The 6779-nt window shown below is 41.3% G+C and overlaps 1 pseudogene; it reads right to left on the reverse strand.

The window, feature by feature from the left end:
* Positions 1-331: 331 nt before the first annotated feature.
* On the reverse strand, positions 332-2330 carry LOC129738009 (protein brunelleschi-like; annotated as a pseudogene).
* Between the last annotated feature and the right edge of the window lie 4449 nt (positions 2331-6779).

The raw sequence follows: 6779 nt of genomic DNA on the forward strand, positions 1-6779 counted from the left end.
TGTTTGTTATATCTTCTGTAGTCGAAAAAACTGACCACAATACAAATTCAAAGTTCAGGCGATCCTCTCCGTACTACTAGGCAAAAGCTTAAGATGCCTCTCATTGGTTTTCCTTTTCAGGTGGAATTACCATATTTCTAACACCATATCAGGCTACTATTAACTTTATTTTCATGATGTTAAAACATTATTAGGATTCGAAAAATCTATGTTGTCCGGTCATAGGCGGTGTCCGGCCATAGACGAGTTCCCCCTACACCTATAAAAATAATATTTGGCGGCATTTCTATTCTTGGTAAATCTCTAGCCATCGCCCGCCTGATATCGAAATTCATTGAGAACTAATTACTAATTCATTTCGGTGTAACATGTGTTTCAAGCGACAGTTCGATTTGACTTCTAACGTGTGGGTGCTGTAGCCTTGAATATCAAGCTCTCCCGATTCGATAGGTGTTCCGTGCAGGGCCACTGTTGTCAAGACATTTGGCTGCAGCATCACCGTTTGTGGGAATGCCTCGAAAACTACCCCTGTTGTTAGTAACCGGATGTCAGTTACCTGAAGCTCGAAGGGCAGCGGGTTGGTCAGTTTCAAGTTCACCTCGCACACATCGTGCTGAATCCAGTTGAACGATATTTTACTATCGTCCTTCGGCTGGCGGCGATCCATCGAACTGAAGTGGATTGGCGTGAAAAGGAACGGTCCACTATCGGCTTTGGCAACAACAATCTAGACAAAGAACATTTAGCAATAGTAGAGAAAATTATTATTAGATGCCATATCAATTATTGTTCCCATCAGACTGATGCATTGCGTAGGGATATGGAAAATACTAACCTTGAGCGGTTTCATGTGCGACGGCAAATCTTTTACCAACAGTTGACTGCACAAGGGTAGATCTGTCAGATTCGCGGGCGGTATGATGGTTCCATTTTCCAATACCAACGGAACCGGTGCACCCTCGCACTGCGAGCTGAGATTTTGGAGCTGTAGTGCCATTTTTTTTTGATCGTGTGCGTTCAAATGTTGCCACATCGTTTGCAGCAGGAATGTCATGTGCCGTGTAGCTAACGCCGATTGTCCCAGCCGCCTGGCCGTTCCCACCAGCTGTTGGAGAAGATCGATCTGTAAAACCGGCCAGCCGATGTTGCTCTCGAGTACCTGTTGTGGTTCAAGAACGAGCTTGTGCCCTGGGAAACTTTCCAGCATGAGTCGATAACTTTGGCCCCAGTCAGGGTTGGTGTTACTAACGGCAACGTGTTGCCAGGCAGCAAGTCGTTGGCAGAATGCGGCTTTTCTGTTGTAGCCTATTTTCTGGTACAGATCTGTGAGTACTTCAAACCGCCGAACCCGCTGTTGTTCGGTCATGTTGAGGTTAATGTAAAGTACGTTTTGAAGGAACATTGCTACGTCCAATTTTTTTTCCCTGTTCAATACAGATTCTGGCTGCTTTCAGAGCAGCTTCTGTTTCGATAATACCTGCGTTACGATACTTGCTGTAATTAATAATCGCTTCTCGATAACGGGCTGGAATTTCCTCCGGTTGGAGAATGTTCGGAGGGAACTTCTGGGTAGTAGTTGATTTGTTAACCAGCGTTCCAGAATCGGTGAGCGAAGAACTTCCACTGGCCGTGCTGCTACCTGATCCAGATGAAAATGTGGAGCTGATAGAAGAAGCTGACGAGTTAGAAGAAGCGGAGGTTTTGTCCGGAATCCACTGGATAGTCTCTAATATATCGGACCCAAATATCTCGAGTTATTCCTGAAGAATCTGAAATTACAATGAATGATGTCAATTTTAATCAAGCAAAATTTACAACAGGACAATTTCTTTACCAGGAATTTTGACGTTGTTCAGTCGCTGAATTCGTTCGAAAACACGCTGCAGAGATCGCGGCTTCAGTGGACCGATTCCGCGCACAAGGATTAGCAGACAACCGTGATGATAGTGATGCTGCTCGTAGTCTGGATGCGCCATTATCGGGTCACCTGGTCCTTGCGATAACTTGTAACTTATCGACGATCTCATTTAGTGGCTAATCTTCTTCATTCGGTCCAGTTCGTTTTTGCTCCCTGCTTCGATAACCTTTTATACTTCAAACGGAGAACTTTCTCCCCCAATCCCGGGAAAGGAATTCCAATCGATTGTGCTTATATTCTAATCAGCGCAAATGAATTTGTATTGTCCATTTTCTTGCCAGCAGATCTACACTGATTTGACACATCATCTTTTGTCGTCGACTCTTTTTTATGATTATTTTTCGCGATACGCCTCCCTTTTCTTCGTGCGTGCCACACACAGCTTTCTTATCTTTTTCAGCACCGGTAGAAACCAACCTAAAGGGGAATAAAATAGATAAATAAATACAAAACATAAAAACAATTTTTAAATACTTTCCCTGAACCGAAATTATTCAGTCACTCAATAATATAAAATTACCGTGATACCTGTGCGCTTGATGCACTTTGATCCGTTCTTGTTTTGTAAACAATGTAACAGCATGGCTTATTGGGCTATTTGACATTTTACACCACCCTAGATTTAATAGTCCTGAATTAGACGAGGCAAGAAAGGCGCGAGGCGAGAGCAACGACCGGCTGGAGTTCAAAGCCTGCCGAGAATAACGTCCATCGGCATTTTGGATTCAAACTCTGGCGAAATAACACAGAACCAAATATAAAGTGTTACAATACCAGAAGCCGAAATATTTGGACATCAGGTACAACCCGCCATTTTGCTCTCGCCTATAAACCTCAATAACTAATCCTTGGATCCTAAATTTAGGACCCCGCTATTTTTGGATAGAATTCCAACCCTGATTCGCCGTCAATTTGATTTGAATCCACCGGTACACCCGTCTGTACGCCGCTGTTTGGAGGTTATATCTGCCGCTACACAACGATAAACCCCTCGGCGGCCTTGGAGATTCAAATCTTCCGACATTCGGATTTGAATTAGCCGTTGACTTGCCGCATCGCATCCGTCGCTGGTTTGGGTTGAATTCCCACCGGCGAACTTCGGATCAAGCCAACAACAACTTCGTGTCTGGTTCAGCACCCAAGGTGGGCCAGGTACGCCACAATCTACCGTGCGACTGTTCGCTTCTGCAACAACTCTGTGCCTGGTTCAGCACCCCAGGTGGGGCCAGGTACACAACTCACCGTAAGATCGCTACGCCTCTCGAGAGTCGTTTTACCGAGGACGCCATCAACAAATCGCCGCGTCGGTGCAAGGCTCCGACCTCTTCGAACCCGAGGTTGAACCGCAACGAGGATTGGATCCAGGTGGTAGCAGCAACAGGTCAGATACAACCTTATTTTTACATTGTGAAGTGGTGGGCAAATAAAACCAAGCTTGGATTGATCAACAATAAATTAATGTGTTAAGCTAGAAGGTGGAGTTGTTTCTTCCTCCGGAAATTCTCTGCATTTTGCATTTTGCATTTTATTCAGTAAGCTTGCCGACCCTAGGGATTGTTTAGGGAATCTCTGGGACGCCTGCCGACTGACTAGTGGCTAGTCTTACAAACTATACAGTTGGCGGACGGTTGTGCTTTAATAAAATAACCTATTCTACTATATAAGTAATCAGGAAAGTGTGTGCTTTAACAGAAATCTCAAAATTCTTCAAAAACAAAATCTATAGTTAATAGATTATTGCAGCTTTAATAGAACTTTCGAAATCTGGCATAAAACATAGGGGAGATAATAGCATAAGAAGCACCCGGGGCGAGCTGGGCGCCAGGGATCACGGTGTACAATAACACAAGGTGATATATTACCGATGATGATGTCATTGCTATCCATCTAGTGAGCGGTGCGGTGCATTTTATATTGCGGTGCACGATGTTCGATGATAGCAATGACATCATTTGTTTATATTCAAACGAGTTGTTCACTTGTGGGAGTAGCTTACCTTGTCATTTTTTTTTTGTACCGTGGGCACCCCTCTTTTCTAAGCAAAAACGTATTTTGACAAAAAAAATTAAAGAGGAACAGTTTTGTAGCTCCTATAGTATTATTTTTTCAGCAAAAAAGAAATCTTCTTATCATTTCTACAGAAATATTTTAAGAAAAAATTACCAACAAGGTTTTGAGAACCTGAAGCAAATATTATAATTTTTGAGCACCGGAAAATGTGCTCTTATAATCGTTTAATCATCTTGATCTATAATGTACGCACTGCAACATGATGTGCACATTGTTCCTCAATTTTCTCCATCATAATTTTTTTTTTTTCACTTTAACCAATTTTAAAAGGCGTTTTTACTTTTACTTGTTGACTCGGGGCGAACAGAGCTCGACTGATCGGGGCACGATGAGCTTTTTCTGCCGACTTACAGCTTGACTAAAGCTTAGTTCTTTTAGAAATGGGACAGTTACGAATGCCTGTATCTCAAAAACCATTCGTTGGAACCAAATACTTTCTATGAAGAAAAAGAAGGTAATGTTATGATCTTTCATGAAAAAATTTGAAAAAAAATATTTACCGTTTTTTGTTAAAGAAATTTCTACTTTATTCTTGGTATCTCCCATTGGCCGACGCACACTTTTTTCAGTCGTGGTATTGATCAGTTTCTCCAACTTATACTTCGTAAAATCTATATTTAAGGTGGCTTCACCCTCCTTCTTCAATTTCTGATACTTTTTGGTCCAATACTTCTCTGGAAACTGGAAACTGGAAGCATTTTAGTGGATTCAGTTGTTTCGAAATGAACAAATTTGATTATTTTTTACCACATTTTTGAACGTTTTTTTTTTCGGTATCGGTTTTACAGCTTAAGAGCTTTGGAACTATCAAAAAATGGTTGTTTGAGGTTGGATTTCAATGAGTCATTACTACGCAACACTTTCAGTTTATCGGAGAAAATTGTTTTGGACATTTCAGCGATCTACCCTTAGTTTTTCGTTTATTGAAAATTAAAAATGCTGGTATGAGACTTGACTTCCTTGATGATCCTTAACCGTTGTTGCCGATCATGTGCTTCACTTCAATGCTTGATTTGAACTTTGTGGACATTATTGACAGTGTTTGCATACTTATCCACCACAAAAACTCAGTAATTCTTTGAATAATCAACGGTTTTGTCAGCTATCAATTTGATGATGACGTATTTTCAAGGAAACTGTGCAAAATTATTTTTTTCTTTTTCTCTTGCATCGTACATATCTCAAAAACGCGTAAATTTTAAATTTTGAAAAAAATAGGTCGAATAGTACTTTTTACAGGCAACAAAATGCTGTCAAAATTTTTAATATCCAATAACTAGTTAACGAGTTATTAGCAAATGAAAGTGTCCCATTTCTAAAAGAACTAAGCTTTAGTTTACATCTGACGATTTAGCCTATTGGTTAGGTGTCGGAGAAGTAATCAGAAGACTCGAGTTCGATTCATGGTCGAGGCGATTTGTTTTTCATTCACCATTCATGTACCAGTTTGTTCTCGAAAGTGATGGGACTTCGTTGTCGAGTGATCGTGATGGTAGGTACATATAGTAATATTCGGAGTCATGCAGTTTTGATGGCACCAATTATGCAGACAGTCAGTGTCCTTTTGAAGGGCGCAGCAGTCGACTAATGAAGAAATGGTTTAGAAAATTTTGAGGTCGTCGGTAGTTTTTCTGACTCAAGAGTAGTATTCAAATTGTTGATGAAAAGGAGGAATATCAGAGGTCCCAGGTGACTTCCCTGAGGCACTCCCGAGGTAATTTTGAAAGGAATCGAGTAAACAGAGCCAAACAGAGTAATCAGCCAAACAATTCGGTACCTTGTCAAAAGCCTGACTCAGATTTACATACATGGCGTCGACTTGTTTACGTTTGTCTAGCCGGTCAACTAATTTCGATACGTACGTCATGAGGTTGGTGGTCGTCGATCTGCGTTTCATGACCCATGGTGAGTTTGGTACAGTACAAAATTTTCGGGAAACAGCTCATCCCGCGATAATTTTCCGCTCGGTGATATTCCCAGCTTTGTGAATTGGTATTATTGAAGCAGTCTTCCAGATCCGGGGAAGTCCAGCCTCCTCTAGCGATTTGCTGAAGATGATCGAAACAGGGACAGACGAAGTCCCGGTACATTATTTTACCAAGAGCGGTGGGATGGCATCCGAGCCTGGACATTTCGTTTGGTCCAATGAAGTCATCTTATGAAACACATAATTCGGAGGAAAATTCAGCATACTTTGGTTGAAATTTCGATTCTGCAAACTACTCAAGTATGGTTCTGACAAAGGTGGTGAGTTATAACTTAACACGCTGTGAAAGAATAACGAGAATAGATTTGCAGCAGCACACGGTGTCTCGGCGGTGCTTTCGTTGTATTAGATGACTTGAGGTACACCCTGGGTACCCTTCCATTTTCTGGTTTAAGACCAAAATCATGCATCATGTCTTGAATACAATTCATGTATTCGCAAAAACTCGTCACATGCATAGAGTTGTAGGCGCTCTTTAAGTCACGTTACTTGTTTAAGCGCCATCGCCATGCCATCGTCGTTTTGGAATTATTTCTTTGCTTTTTCGAAGTCGGTTGCGTAGATTACGTGAACCTATGGTCATTTGGAATCCGGGAACTTCATTTCGGTGATAGCAACTTTCGTGGACTTCGGATATGGAAAATTTTGGCAGTGTTGTGTTGTTGTTCTTGACCTTGAACTTAACTTGAAAACTCATGAACTGTTTAAATAATTAAGGATCAAAACTCTCTTTCATAGTTGAAGAGAGTAGATTCATGAACTGTTGTTTTTTTTCTGAAATTTTCTTGGCCAAATGATTAAGAA

Source organism: Uranotaenia lowii, chromosome 1 (assembly GCF_029784155.1).
Source record: "Uranotaenia lowii strain MFRU-FL chromosome 1, ASM2978415v1, whole genome shotgun sequence".
Lineage (NCBI taxonomy): Eukaryota > Metazoa > Arthropoda > Insecta > Diptera > Culicidae > Uranotaenia > Uranotaenia lowii.